The following is a 17,195-nucleotide window of genomic DNA, read 5'->3' on the forward strand; positions in this document are numbered from 1 at the left end:
TCGACATGGGCTCTCGGAGCCGAAGGCCCAACCGTGTACTCTTGATGAGTGCACGACACAAAGCTTTACGCCTCGCCTGGGCCCTTCAACACCGACATTGGGCTGTTGCTGACTGGAAACACGTTGCCTGGTCAGACGCGTCTCGTTTCAAATTGTATCGAATGGGTGGACGTTTACGGGTATGGAGACAACCTCATGACTCCATGGACCCTACACGTCCGCAGCGGACTGTCCAAGCTGGTGGAGGCTCTGTAATGGTGAAGGGCGTTTGCAGTTGCAGTGATATTTGACCCCTGACACGTATAGATACGACTCTGACATGTGGCACACACGTAAGCATCCTGTCTGATCACCTGCATCCATTCACTTCCGTTGTGCATTCCGACGGACTTGGGGAATTCCAGCAGGACAATACAACACCCCACACGTCCGTGGTTGCTACATAGTCGCTCCAGGAACACTGTTCTGAGTTTAAACACTTCCGCTGGCAACCAACCCCCCCCCCCCCCCCAGACATGAACATTATTGAGTATGTCCTTCAGTTAGTTAGGTTTAAGTAGTTCTAAGTTCTAGGGGACTGATGACCATAGCTGTTAAGTCCCATAGTGGTCAGAGCCATTTGAACCATTACTGAGTATATCTGGAAGCCTTGCAACGTGCTGTTCAGAATAGATCTCCTGCCCTTCGTACTCTTATGGACTTATGGGCAGCCCTGCAGGATTCATGGTGTCAGTTCCCTCCAGCACTACTTCAGACGTTAGTCGAGTCCATGTCACGCCGTATTGCGGCACTTCTGCTTGCACGCGGGGGCCCTGCACGATATTAGTGAGGTGTACCAGTGTAATACACAGGGTATTTATTTTAAAAATGGATTAAAGACGATGTTGACCGCAATAAAATATTTATTTTGAGTGGTTGCCGGTTTCGATCAGAGTGCGACCATCTTGAGGCAATGTATACTGTAATGGTGGGTGGTGGCGGTGAACGGAGAAGGTGTTACGACTCCAAGAACGTCAAGTGCTGAGTCATAACACCTGCTCCGTTCACCACCACCGTCACGTTCTGACAGAAACCGGAAACCATTGTTAAGTAATATTTTATTGCAGTCAAACTGTTTTAAGAAATTTTTAAAGTATTTTTAGCCAATCCACTGCTTCTCCACGGGAAATGTTCTCAAACTACTGTTTATTTTGATTTAAAAAAGACTTCGTCCGACACAGGCCATGAAGGTCCAACGGTGTCGACCGGCCGCCGTGACGTCCTCAGCCCGCAGGCGTCACTGGATGTGGATATGGAGGGGCATGTGGTCAGTACGCCGCTCTCCCGGGCGTATGTCAGTTTACGAAACCGGAGCCGCTACTTCTGAATCAAGCAGTTCCTCAGTTTGCCTCACAAGATCTGAGTGCAGCTCGCTTGCCAACAGCTTTCGTCAGTTGATGGTCATCCAACCAAGTGATAGCCCATCCCGAAAGTGTCTAACTTCGCTGATCTGACGGGAACCAGTGTTACCGCTGCGCTAAGGCAACGATTCTACACCAAAACAATAAGTACGGTTTACCCACACCATTGACTCCCATTCATGGTAGATGGCGCATTAATCGAAAGGAACAAATTGTGCCTATTTTTTCACTTAAGAACCGATGAATTTGATGCTACATTTCATTTACGATGTAAATGTAAACCTTCGTGTTCTAACGCGTATATCGATGTTCAGACGTTACTTATGTGTTGACAATGTGATTGTGCAACGCAAATAATAGGACATTCGGAAGAGCACAGCAACAAAACAGGAGTATTCACAAGAAAGCAGGTGAAAACGTCCAGCATAACTACATAAAAACGCGTTTGGCACTCAAAAACAAACTTGTCATGTCTCAAGAGTAGCCAAATACTACAATTATCATATGTGTGCTAATTTAGACCTGCGGCTGATTTCGATTGGCAGCCACACGACACACAAACTGTAGAACAAAAGAGAAATAAAAGACAACAAAACACCGAGGATGCCATAAGTATGGTGAAATCTACCTCTACATCTACATCCATACTCCGCAAGCCACCTGACTGTTTGTGGCGGAGGGTACCCTGAGTACCTCTATCGGTTCTCCCTTCTATTCCAGTCTCGTATTGTTCGTGGAAAGAAGGATTGTCGGGATGCCTCTGTGTGGGCTCTAATCTCTCTGATTTTATCCTCATGGTCTCTTCGCGGGATATACGTAGGAGAGAGTAATATATGCTTGACACTTCGGTGAAGGTATGTTCTCGCAACTTCAACAAAAGCCCGTCCGAGCTACTGAGCGTCTCTCCCGCAGAGTCTTCCACTGGAGTTTATCTATCATCTCCGTAACGCTTTCGCTATTACTAAATGATCGTGTAACGAAGCGCGCTGCTCTCCGTTGGATCCTCTCTCTCTCTTCTATCAATCCTATCTGATACGGATCCCACACTGCTGAGCAGTATTCAAGCAGTGGGCGAACAAGCGTACTGTAACCTACTTCCTTTGTTTTCGGATTCCATTTCCTTAGGATTCTTCCAATGAATCTCAGTCTGGCATCTGCTTTACCGACGATCAACTTTATATGATCATTCCATTTTAAATCACTCCTAATGCGTACTCCCAGATAATTTATGGAATTAACTGCTTCCACTTGCTGACATGTTATTTTGTAGCTAAATGATAAGGGATCTATCTTTCTATGTATTCGCAGCACATTACACTTTTCTACATTGAGATTGAATTGCCATTCCCTGCACCATGCGTCAATTCGCTGCAGATCCTCCAGCATTTCAGTACAGTTTTCCATCGTTACAACCTCTCGATACCCCACAACATCATCTGTAAAAAGCCTCAGTGAACTTCCGATGTCATTCACAAGGTCATTTATGTATATTGTGAATAGCAACGGTCCTATGACACTCCCCTGCGGCACACCTGAAATCACTCTTACTTCGGAAGACTTCTCTCCATTGAGAATGACATGCTGCGTCCTGTTATCTAGGAACTCCTCAATCCAATCACACAATTGGTCTGATAGTCCATATGCTCTTACTTTGTTCATTAAATGACTGTGGGGAACTGTATCGAACGCCTTGCGGAACTCAAGAAACACAACATCTACCTGTGAACCCGTGTCTATGGCCCTCTGAGTCTCGTGGACGAATAGCGCGAGCTGGGTTTCACACGACCGTCTTTTTCGAAATCCATGCTGATTCCTACAGAGTAGATTTCTAGTCTCCAGAAAAGTCATTATACACGAACAAAATACGTGTTCCAAAACTCTACAACTGATCGACGTTAGAGACATAGGTATATAGTTCTGCACGTCTGTTCGACGTCCCTTCTTGGAAACGGGGATGACCTGTGCTTTTTCCAATCCTTTGGAACGCTTCGCTGTTCTAGAGACCTACGGTACACCGCTGCGAGAAGGGGAGCAAGTTCCTTCGCGTACTCTGTGTAAAATCGAATTGGTATCCCATCAGGTCCAGCGGTCTTTCCTCTTTTGAGCAATTTTAATTGTTTCTCTATCCCTCTGTCGTCTATTTCGATACCTACAGTTTTGTCATCTGTGCGACAGTCTAGAGAAGGAACAGTCTTCCTCTGTGAAACAGCTTTGGAAAAAGACATTTAGTATTTCGGCCTTTAGTCTGTCACCCTCTGTTTCAGTACCATTTTGGTCATAGAGTGTCTGGACATTTTGTTTTGATCCACCTACCACTTTGACATAAGACCAAAATTTCTTAGGATTTTCTGCCAGGTCAGTACATAGAACTTTACTTTCGAATTCATTGAACGCCTCTCGCATAGCGCTCCTCACACTACATTTCGCTTCGCGGAATTTTTGTTTGTCTGCAAGGCTGTGGCTATGTTTATGTTTGCTGTGAAGTTCCCTTTGCTTCCGCAGCAGTTTTCTAACTCGGTTGTTGTACCACGGTGGCTCTTTTCCATCTCTTACGATCTTGCTTGGCACATACTCATCTAACGCATATTGTACGATGGTTTTAACTTGGACGTTTGGACGTTAAAAAACAACAATAATTTGTGTACCTGCCAAAAGGCGGAAACATCCTTCATTTACTGTTATTTCCTGCAATCATGGGAACTGAACTGAAAACTGTATCATGATAACAAACAGTGCGGCTAAACGTCGACATTTCTGGCAAAGAAGCTACTTGTATGGTAACATGCTTTCTTTTCCCTACGGAGCTGATTGTGATGAGTCCCCAAACTAAAGGAAAGCTTGATTTCTGTGGCCGCCCTCGACAACCGCCATCGGGGTGATTGATTTCGATGTGTGTTTCCATCCAAACACAGTAACACTCGCGCTGGCCTTTACGCGGCTCCCGGGGGAGTTCAATCCACAACCACTCTAAGAAAGTAAAATGTTCATGAAGTGCTTGTGACAGACGCACCTGTCAAGGATACTCACCGGAATCAAGCACCCTAATGGTGAAAGTCAAGGGAACTCACTGAAATCAAACACCTCAGTGGTGAGAGGCAAGGGGCCTCACATATATCAAGCATCCCGATGCGAACGGAAAATTATTACATCCACGTCGTTGTTCCTGGATCACGTTAAACCTAGATACTAATCAGACATTGAAACAGCTAAACATATTTTATTGTACAATCAGATTTGTAGCTCTAAAGTAAATTTCGAACATAAATATGAACAATTAGAACATAAAGGTCTACATTTACTTAGTAAATGAAATGTACAATAACATTCGCCGTTTCTTAATTGCAAAAACAGGCACACTTGATGTTTGTTGATTACAGTGCCTTCTATCACGTATGGAAAACAATGGTTTCAGTTAACATTACGTATTTTTTGGCATAGAATCCGAATATGCAACAAAAATGGGGGGGTCCCATTTGAAAATATAAAGTTGACCCCATCCGCGCAGGAGGGGTGGATAGGAGGTAGCCAGTTGCAGCACAGACAAAGCCCTCTTTACCGATATTAACTCATCACTTACAAAATTTTCATTTTTTTCGTACGATGCGTCATTTTGGAGATATTGTGATTCTCAAGTTAAAATAAACACTCTGTACGAAACTTAATATTTGCCAATGTCATTCTCTATAATCGAAATTTTTGGAAAGCCTTTAACTGTGTCATTCATGGTTTATATTATGAACAGGGGAACTGGGGACAGAGCAGCATACTTAGCACTTAGAAAGTTTTTTTAAAATAAAAGGGCACAAGAAAACACTTCTTAAAATTATAAAAATCGCCTTGTAATATGACCTAACGTACCTTACTTGAAAATAACTTAAAACTGCATGTTATGCATATTGTACATTTTTCAAACAAATGCTTGCATATTTTCCGTTCAACTCCATCCGCAAGGTAGAGTGGGACAAGACATTTTTTTGTGAAATTAATGTATAAACGATTAAATTATTAGGAATATCATCCTAAAACTAAGACATGGAGTTAATTAACAAAAAATTTAGTCTAATGAATATGGAATCTTCAAAAAATTCTTAATAATAAGAAAATATTTTCATGTCATTCCGAAAAATGTACACCGGTCGCGGTGGCCGAGCTGTTCTAGGCGCTTCAGTCCGGAACCGAGCGACTGTTATGGTCGCAGGTTTGAATTCTGCCTCGGGCATGGATGTGTGTGATGTCCTTAGGTTAGTTAGCTTTACGTTTCTAAGTCTAGAGGACCGATGACGTCAGATGTTAAGTCCCATAGTGCTCAGAACCATTTGAACCATGTGAAAAATGTACAGTTATTTTTAATATTTAATACCCTGTTACTGTTGTTTACCCAATTGTTCGTGCAGCGGACGTATTTTCTGGCTTTCGAATAGACAACGTGGAAACCTAGTAATAAATCCTACAACCCAGTCCTGCCCAGCTAGATAAGTTTCTTCGTCAGATCTGTGTGGTAAGTCCTTTCCTTCTGCTACTTTATAAGCTGATGATCTGAACATGAGACGTTTCATCGTTGGATTAAATAGTTTGCTCTCTATTGACCTCGTGTATTCTACGAGCTGTCTTTTTGTTCTGCAGAGAACACATTTTTATATACCATCTGATTTGTCGACACTGAGGTTTGTGAGCGTATCTTTCGAACGTTGATTTGGTTACGTCAAACTCCTCAGATGCTATCAAAACTCCCATTTCACAAGATAAAAGGGCTGAAACTAACATTTCGACTGAATTTCCAATTGGTGTCTTTCAGTCTTTCTGATATAAGCACATGTCATCTGGAAAAGCTAGGAGAAAAAAAAAGAAATATACAGTCTGAAATCTACTTGCATCAAAAATTGATGGTACTGATTGAGACACTTTCCAGTTCCGCTCGTCCAGTTCCGCCTCAAGAAGACATTTCAGGTGAACAACTTTTATGGCGCATAATATATATAACTGACATCTAGCGAGTGGCATGCACTTTAAAATTACATGTAAGTCAAATGCGTAAAATTAACAATTAATGGCTTATCTCACGTTGTAATTCACTAAAAGTTATAAAAACACGAATAGAATATTTCACCTATAAGACATAGTCCACGTCAAAATGGCTGTCGCTCCCTCCCTTCCATTCACAGACATAGTTACACGTCACTACAATAAGTTGCAGCACTCTCCAGCCTAGAAAATAGCACAGTCCCGTTGCCTTCCGATTTTCCCTAGTTGTTTGTTCATCCTGTATGCCTTACTATACCATTCATCCGATTACGATAAAACCTTGTTGAGTTTCTGTGCTCGCACCGGCCAAGATTCTTGCCTCCTATAGAGGATGTAGTGGAGGTAAAAAGCATAACTCTGGAACATCTAGAGCAACTTCAAGTAATTTTTAGATGAGACTCATTATTTGTATAACAGTATTGTTGGTGTAATATACTCTAACAGTCGTTAGGGGAGGGGATGGGAATGATAATACGTGACATGTAAAAAGTATTCGACAGAGACAGATACTGGTACCAAATCTGATAGACAGGAGCGTGACAAGTGGTAAGGTGGAAGGAGTGATGTGCAAGAAATTAGCACAAAGTTTTATTAGATTAGTCTTCGGTCCAAGATAACAAACATACAACCTTGTTAAAAAAAAAAAAAAAACTATCTACATTTCATCATAAAAGGTCAGAGCAGAGTCAACAATGCGTGTAATGGCTGTATTTCTTAGGGAACAAAGGTATCGTACATAGCGAAGGTACCAATCTAATGTAACTTTCATATGATGATTCGGTCCATATATGTATCTAGGAATGGCTGTTAATTGCAGTGACATGTGATGACACAGCACACCACAAGGCAACTTTGTTGTGTGCAGTGGACGTTTGTGTAGTCGAGTTGGACTCTCTTGTGCCCAACAACGAAAAATTGTTTCGAACAAACCGGTTAAAATGGCTATTGGCTTCAGGTGACATCCACAGTTTGTTAACAAACCTACTGTCGTCGTTTAGCTTTTCAAGCATACGCTCACGGAATTGTCGTATTAGGTGGTCATCATGTGGATGGTAATGTACGTGGTGGAACTCTTGAACTATACAACTACGAGAGAATGGACGATGAAGTTTTCGTATTACAGTGGCACTAACCAGCCTCGATGCTCCCTGGTGCCCGAAAGGTCGCAAGCGGTCTGGAGATTTCTTTTTCGTTGCTGGACTTGTTTCTTCATAATCACATATCCACGTGTTAACAGCGTGTGCTATGAACGTGATGATAGCGTCTTAAATTGAAGCAGTGGCGAAGTTCTCTACGTGATGCCGCACAATGTCGTTGTTTTTGTATAAAGTGTTGATCGCAAAAGCACTTTGCACAGCACCCAATGTATCCATGTTAGCTAAATGCCGGGAAAGCGTTACTTGGTTTCTGAATGTTACTTAGCGTTTACAGTTCCCCAGGGCTACCAACACAAATTTAAAAACTCCCGTTTCTCTGAATTCCACCGTATTTGGACATAATCCCGGTGTCTGCGCAGACCAGTGACTTGCGGTTAGACGGTCATTGACAAGGAAACCGTCACACTCGTCATGACGAAACCTGCAGTGACCTCACTTAAAATCCAGTTGCCAAATTTCAGCTGCCGATACACTCTGGAAGGTAGATAATATCCGAGTGAGAATCATGCTACCCTCGTGGTGCTTATTTCAAACTTCCGGAAAAGTTCACAGTCAACTGATCCACAGCGCATCCACAGCTGTAATCGATAAAACCACCTTAACGATTTTCAGGTAATTAACAGAAGTCGAGTGGGAATCAAAGAAGAGATCTTTCTCTAACGACATTGTGACAGTGTATTCAGTGAAGGAAAGTAAGTGTTCATCGTGCTGATGGTCTAGTCACGGAACTTGAGTTTTGACTAGACAAGCATGGGAAGGAAATCGGACACTGCATGTTGAAAGTAACCATCCCGGTAATCGCTTTGCTTGATTAAACGGAACCACGGGAAACGTCGATATGGACACCTGGACAGGAACGTGAACCACATACTACCGTCACGATAAAGTTTCTTCCTACTGACATCGCGCTAGTCAAAAATCTGGCGTAGAAACAACGTACATACCTTGCCTAAGTGTATGTAGCACGTTATTGTTAGTGTACCTGTAAGGAAATTCGTTATCGTTATTCATTATCACCTAAGAGTACCTAGCGAAATCGGCTACATCTGAAAAGACTTTCTCAGAAAATGAATTTGTTGCAGCGCAACAGTTAGTGGAAAACATCATTTCCTACACAAACAGAGATAATTTTATAGCAGTTGTATATATAACAAACATAAAAGTAGAGTCGCTTCCTGCATCAAACTTGTACAAAACATATCCCCAACATTCTGTCACATCAGAAAAAAATTCAAATTGCTACCTTTACAGTACACACTAGCTTTTTTAGTCTTGTAGAAAAAAATGCACTGATACTAAGAACTAGGATATTTAAAATTGCTTGTAACTTATTTTTCAAGTACAGCAAAGTTAGGCAACAGCATATTATCATATTTAATTTTCCTGGAGTGACAGCTGTCGTTGAACGATACACATTATTTGTAATCAAAAACCCGTGTGAAATTCAATTATCACTCCCATTTAAATCATCTGTGATGGAAAACGGTTTTCCTGTAATAAATATATATTTTTTGCTAGTCGGCAAAGCCTCGCCGTAGCTCGAAATTTTACTTCGAAACTCAGTGATAGCTTTACGGATAAATCTGATAGAACAGTGAGTAAAGCGTGATCCAGTAGCGGCCGTCTGCTGTTTCAGTAGACACTCTTCTGGTGATATTACTTCCTTTTCCGCGTCTGCCTGATCCTGCCTTCCTTTATTAATACATTTTGAAAGTGAAGGGACATAAAGTACTCACGTGAGTTCCATGGTACGTATCAAAATATATTCTGCCAGGAAATTTCAAAATGTATTAAATTCCTGAAAACATTACCCGAAACAAGTTGTTAAAAATGTCATTGTTTTCCCCCGCAGAAAGTTTAAGCATGGAACACAATTAACGTAACTGACATCAGGTAATGACCCTTGTTCTAAAATCTAGTTAAAGAGAGACGATGATAAAATATTTTCCCAAATACGAGGACTTCCACTGAGTCAGAATTTAGTACCACCATTATACCACGAACCATCTGCTTGGTCCGTTATATTCACGATGTCCCTGATAGAGAAGATCCAAAGAAGAGCGGCGCGTTTCGTCACAGGGTTATTTGGTAACCGTGATAGCGTTACGGAGATGTTTAACAAACTCAAGTGGCAGACTCTGCAAGAGAGGCGCTCTGCATCGCGGTGTAGCTTGCTCGCCAGGTTTCGAGAGGGTGCGTTTCTGGATGAGGTATCGAATATATTGCTTCCCCCTACTTATACCTCCCGAGGAGATCACGAATGTAAAATTAGAGAGATTAGAGCGCGCACAGAGGCTTTCAGACAGTCGTTCTTCCCGCGAACCATACGCGACTGGAACAGGAAAGGGAGATAATGACAGTGGCACGTAAAGTGCCCTCCGCCACACACCGTTGGGTGGCTTGCGGAGTATAAATGTAGATGTAGAATGTAGATGTAGATGTAGAACTCAGAATTACGCGGAATGTATCAAAATGCCTCAATTTTTTCCAATTACCGAGCACTTGTTTTAGGGACTTGTGCATGCTTCAGTTCAAGAAAAATGTGGACGGTGACTGTTTAATCGGTCGTGATTCTAACAAGGGGGGGGGGGGGGGGGACATGTTCATCACGGGATGGTTATCTATATGATGGCGAAATAACGTTGTCGCTTTCCTGTCATCACATGCTGCAGTGTGTACACTGTACAATGGCGAATAAAAGTCATTTCTTATGATTTTCTATGCCGAATCATTGACGTTTAATGAGAACTAATTTATTTCATAATATGTGAACGACTATACATTACCCATTGATCTTCCAGAATATTTGAGTTGTAATTGATATTTGAAAGAAACCTAATTACCGTTTTAATTACCTGCTCAACACAGCACATGTGGAATTGATCGTGGATGTACTCCATCGAATAGTCGAACAAATTCGGTCACAATTTATTTAAACTAATAGCCAAACACAAACAGAATTTTTGGCAACTTCTTTGTTAGTTATCTGCATAAATATTTGAAATGTTGGTATATCATAAAACAAAACAAAAATAATCAAAATATTGTAAAAATATATTTCATAAAAAATTAATGTCAGTCTTTACTTTTTCTCTTTCATGTATTCAGAATAATGTAATGCATAACCTTCATTCGAAATACATATGCAACCCAAAACGAGGGTGATATGCACATGGAATTGATGAAAAACAGTATCCAGAAGTTTCTACGAAACCATGTTTGATTAGAATCATCTATTAAATTCCATCAGGTGCATGTTTATCTAAATAACTGCCTTGTCAGTGTTCTAACAGAAGGAAGCATTTGTATACGCCATTTCCTTTTTTTATTTTTTCCCTGTTCAATGAAAAATTGAGGAAGTTGAAAACATCGATTCTGCAGAAATATGGTTCAGATTTTGCATAGAAAATTGAAGCTACAACAACTGGTAACTCGCTGGGGCCATTAAATGTGGAAGCATGTACACCCGTTTAGCACCTCTTGTTTACCGTATTATTCACAGCACGTATCTATACGCCCACACTATGGATTACACTAAATACACAAGATACACAGAGACCAGAAGCTATTATTTCCATTATTAGCACAATATTGCCCCTGTATTCTGGGCGCTGCGCCCGGCTATCTCGAGGACTCGTTAATTTCCGCCTTTGGCCGGCTCCTAAATGGTGGACCACTAATACCAGCGCCATCAAAGACGTCATCACGTCTTCGGAGATCCATCCAGACGGCCCCCTCTCGACCAATAAAAGGCTTAAAGGCGATATCGTGCTGCAGAAGCTCCTACATCTCACCAGGGACACCCGGACGTTCGCAGTCGTTTTAGCGCACACAGACGTCTTTCTTTGATATAGTTTAAAACTAGTGCTCTATCCGAGAACGTAATGCAAAATGTTTAATCGGGGAAGCCAATTATTGGACTCATTTAACGTTATCAGTTTCTTAGTTTCTCTTCTAGATTTGACGGAATATGCCGTTATTTTTCTTTGAAGTTCTGTCTGTGTTTCTCTTTAGAGCCACACTAAAAAAAATTACTGAACTACCAAGCAAAAGTGTCAAGTTTACACGTAGAATGCCACCGTAGATATCTGTCCTGATTCTGACATTGCTTTCAATCATCTGCTATTATCTCACAGTGTAGATGTGGAGCAAAGAGTATTTGTTATACCTTGAGTCTGTTGAGCCAGAGTGTGATTAAATCATACTTTGGAGTGGAACTGGAGGACAGGACACCGGCCACAGGCATCTTTCCCGGCAACATAAACAAGTAGTCACAGTTCCGGCCACATAAATTAATAAAATAGGGGATAAGATTCGAAAAGGGCCACTTTAACTTAATTGATTCGGTGAGTTTGAGAAAATGTCGTACCCAACAATTAAGTTTAAGGAAGTGCACAAATATTATTGTACCTCAAATGATTGATTTATCCATGCAGTATTTTTTGAAGGTAGATTACTTGGATATGCAAATTTTTTATTGTTTTTATTGATATATGAAAAATGCCCTTTGCGTTATTATACGTATGATATGTTTATTTTGCATTGCACGATCTGCTGTTCCGTCCCCATACAATCAAATTCAGCATATCTAAGAAGTAAGGCAACGGTAGAAAATGTTAATAAAAGATAATTTTAATCGTATACCATGTTAGGTTGACATTGGGGATTAAAATTTTGAACTAGAATAAAATACGAGAACGACTGAGAAATAGATCTCAAAGTAGAGAAACAGGAAAGAAACTAAATGAACACATATTCAACTTAAATGCCATATATAACATTTTGACTTACAAAAGCACATCTTATCATTTTAATGACTTAGTTTCATTTAATTCAACGATTCACTTTGTTCAGTGTTGATTGTCGAAGTTAGAGTTCAAGAAATGCGTCTTTATTGTCAGGTAAATTGTACATCACGGCGAGCTTTCGGCGAGATGAATGTGTGAAACTCGCAAAACAACTCAATACATTGACTGTTAAACAGATTCTCACAAGCCTATTGAAACCTTCCCGTCTCCTCTATATCTCTCTTTTTTTTACGCAACCTTACCTTCTACAATAACCTTAATAATAATAAATGAAATCTTACCTTTGAAATTTATTCTCTTTCTCAATCCTCGTATGTAAATTTAATTGCTGCTTATTAAAAGTGATTTTCTGATTATTTCGACGAAACATAGAATGTGTCGCCGTCGTGGCTCTCAGTCATTATCTGCAATAACCCAAAACTGTTCCTCACCTTTTTTACTGTTACTGGATCGCCATCTGACTGCTACATCGAACTGCGACATGAATATACTTACTCTGGTTTACTATACTCTGTTAACTGCTGGTGGGATGTCATAATAAGCGACTGTATTTATTACCAAAGCTGACGTTGTTCTTTAATTAATTTGACTGAAGTTACGTAATTCATAGTTACACTTTTTCTTGACAACAATAAAATGTTTGCAAAGTTTTACGTTGATGGTTTTTGGTTTCACGGTTTTACGTTGATGGCTTATAATCAGTAATGCAAAACTGCTGGCAAAAATTAATTATATTCTGAAAACACTTCAAATATTTACTGTTGGTAATGAAATGATTTTACAAACGTTCAAATGGGACTTACTTTTTACAATAATCTTACAACTAGCATTGCGCAAACATACCTTCAGTAGTCTTGAGTTTCGCAAAGAAAATAATTCAATAATATTAGTTCCTCTTATGATAAAAATTAGTTGATGTCTCTGTACATCCGCTTATAATCTCTTGTAAATCATATCTGGTGGCCGCAGGCACACTGCTCCTCTCAACCTCTCGCTTCAGACCTGCTACCAACTCGCTTCACATACTACTGACTTCCTACGAACACTAAAGTGCGGTTTCTCCTGCCAACAATGCTTTCTGGTGAAGACAATCCCTGCTACCATTACAAAATGTATCAATGCGCGGTCTTTCCCGCTCTTTTCTTAAAATGTATCCATACGCGGTCTCTCCCGCCCTTTTTAAAATTATATCACTTTGCGGTCTCTCTTGCCAACAATACTTTGGTGCAGACATTCCCTGCTACCACAATTATTTCCAACATGACAAATACTAATTATTCCTACTTGATCCTATTAATAAAATATAAAGATCTTTCATAAATTGTGGGTTGACAATAGACAATAGAAATATACACGTCTTACTCTATAACTGAAAAAGGATTGTCCTTGTCTTCCCAGTTTGACAAATTACTGAAAAATTCATAACCCTGCAACTGCATGTTGCTTGGTGTTGTACCTCACAGAGCTTGTAAAGGTCCCAACTTCTGAAGAGGACATCTTAACGCATTGAAATTTAATACAGAGTTCCCCTGTCTTTTATTTGTATTGTAATGCATTTGCGGCCATAGATGAAGTATAGATGCGGACACCTACAGTCTGGTATCGCCATGTTCTCCGCAGTCTACCACAATTGCTGTTTTGCTAAAAACCGAATATTGTTGAGGAAGTAGGACTGGTGTCCTTTGCCCACATACACACGATAAACCACTATTCTTGTTTAGTATCCCCGCAGGAGCTGAAAACCGATTTGGGGTAGGCACAAAGCAGCCGTATTTATATTGTGCTTGGATGTGTTGAACCAACGCATCTGCAACTCAATGAGGAGTGTACGAGGGAGCGACAGAGAGAAGATCAGCAACTGCTTTTCGACTCTGTTCTGTACAGATTCGCAATCACCTCGGCTGTAGGACAGAATGAAATCACTGCCGCGCTAAGGAAACGGCTTGTTTCTCGTAAACAGTGTGACGACCAATCAAAACCAAGTACGTATTGATTGCTGCGATCGTAACATTACCTACTGCACTCTATAGTTTTAAATCTCATGTTTAATAGAATCACTGACAATTGTTGCTAGACAATTCTGTAACGAATAAAAAATCATACTGCAGATTTCTGGAGATGACAGTTGGACATTATTTTAAATACAAGTCGATCATTTACTGTCAACTGTCAAAAATGAAAAGCTACGTAAGAAACAAACATACAGGAGTAATAGTGAAACTAATACAATCGAAAAAACATTCAATTACCTGATAAATTTGTTATTAGCTGCACAAAAGGAGATCATAAAAATAAAATGTCTAACGTGGATCTGATTTTGCCCCAATATAGCCAGAAAAAGAGCATAAACCTCAACAGCATCAGCCTACAAGAGGATAAAAAGAATGAGAAAACTAAATCACATTAATTTGAGGTTGGTTAAGAGAAGTCTAGTGTTTTCTATTGCATCAATTGAACCGTGGCATCCCTGTCCGTTAATCAACGGCTGATTTGAATCTTCTGTATTTTCAGCCTAACATTTGCTTATAGTGTTTAGAGCAATAGCTCATCTTGCGTAGATAGCAAGTTTCTGCTTCCGTGGTGTTCGCTAATTTATGCCTCCTGGCTCTGTACACAACAACTGAAGGAAACACCAAAAATAGGAGAGAAAACTTCATGTCAATCATAAATAAAGTGAAGCATAAATACTGTTTTTTTCATTTAAAATGAACTCAGAAGAGATAGATATGTCTCCACAAAATGCGAACGCAAAATACCGATTCTCATCTTTCACTAAGTGAGTGCTGGAAAAAGGTACTTAAAATCGTACATACATTTTTTCTTCTTCTTCATTTGCTGGGAAACTATTACTACGCAAAAAATTAATTACAGGTGACATTCACCGCGCGAAACGGGCAAGCAGTTGTACCTAGGCCGAGCTGCTTTCAGCAGCACTGAGTTTGTTCTGCATTTATATGTTAATTTCTGTTCCAGTATTTCAAGCAACGGACAAGAAAAGGTATCTGTATGTTAATGAGAGAAAGTTTAATTTTAAGGGCCAAGCCTGTTCTCGGAGAAATATCTGCGGAATTCCGGGAAACTTACTTAGCCTAGGGCGACGAACGCTTTCCTAATAAAGACACTCACGCCGGAGTAATCGACATATTGGGCCGATGTTTCTGCTTACGACTTTCCATAGAAACCTGTTTGTTCAGACAATCATCTTTGTCACTTGTTCACATAACACAGAATGAGCAAAATAAAACTAGCCTTGAAAATAGGAGGGGTGATCAAAAAGATTCCGTTTGAGGGCGTTGCTGCAGCGACAATATAGCGCGACTCCGATTCGGGTATACACTGACGACCCAAAACATTATGACCACCTGCTTAATAGCTTGTCCGTCCATCTTTGTAACGCAATAAATCACCGATTCTGCATATCATCGATTCTACAGTTTGTTCGTGCATTTGTGTCACCAGGTGTCTATGTAGAAGTCATGTAATTCCAGTAAATAACTGGCCGCTGATTTGTGTAGGTGGTGATGGAAACCATCGGATTCACATCAGGCGAATATAGTGGCCAAGACATTAACGTGATTTCACTAGCATGCTCCTCGACCTACCTTAACACGATTCAGGTCCCACGCAAGTGGACAGGAATGTCTACCGTAGCATAATACTGAATAAAATCTCGGTTTTCAAGTAAAATTCTCGAGCTTTCGATGACTACCACCGCCATCGTCGTCAGGAGTAAAACCACTGACTGAAAACTTCGTCAATAGCCTTATGCTGACGACGATGGCGGAGCTAGCTCGAACTGATACAGCTTTGAAACAGAGAAGATATTATTCACACATGCCGCCTCGAAAGACTCCGAGGACACGTACCATAATATTGCTCCCAGCAGTCTCCTTCCATAGCGCGGTGCGTTTGTGGAGACGACTGAGCCATTTTGCGGCTCGCGTTGGTAGGTTGGCATCGTGTAATAGGGATAGTGGCGTCTCGTTTTCTTCTTGTGTTTACTGGCGCCACTATGTCTGCTAGCGTTGTCTAACCGCAAGTGGTAGCAGCAGCGGTTATCGATATCTAGTGCAGTGGTACTATCTTTGGAGGGACGTCAAGTGCTTTCCAGGTCAGAGTGCGTCGGGGAGTTTGGTTGGGACGGATCAGCAGTGAGGTCTGGCAGCGCAAGGACATGCTGGGACTGCTGGTGGCACGCAAATACTGCCGGATAGGGGGGCTGTAGTTGTGAGGGCCACAGCCTTGTTGTCCACCGGACCCAGGACGTTTGAGTTGAGAGAACATTAACCCAGTTGTGAGACGTGCACTCTTTTGACATCACGCCGTTGTTCGTGCGTTGCTGCTCGCAGGGTCATTGAGTCGAAGAGCAACCAGTGGAGTGTCAGGAGTTGACGAAATTAATTAGCCCTCCTCCACTTCTTATTATTAATCACTGCATTCCTTGTCTTATTATTGGTGAAGTTCAACCAGCGGTATTTTTCTGCCCAGTGGCCGCTAACCCCCCAGTTTCCTGTCCTGGAGGTTAATCTATTTTCACGGCAGTGTACCTTTCCTCACCTTGCCACTGCTGTCCGATAAGTTCGACAGCCTGCTTGAGTGTGGTTCGGATATTTTGTTTCTTTTGGACTACTTTGGTCGTAGTGGTTTCTTCACCTTCTGGATGTTCTAAACACCGGATTCTGAAGACACAGCGCTGTCCTCCGGTTCCGCTTTGCCTGGGTTATTTCATCGTTGTATTGGTTATCAGATGTTAGGTAGATTTTGCAAGAGTGTTAGTCTGCGATTAAACTGTCACTAGTTTGAGTTTG

This window comes from Schistocerca cancellata, chromosome 3, assembly GCF_023864275.1.
Source record: "Schistocerca cancellata isolate TAMUIC-IGC-003103 chromosome 3, iqSchCanc2.1, whole genome shotgun sequence".
NCBI lineage: Eukaryota > Metazoa > Arthropoda > Insecta > Orthoptera > Acrididae > Schistocerca > Schistocerca cancellata.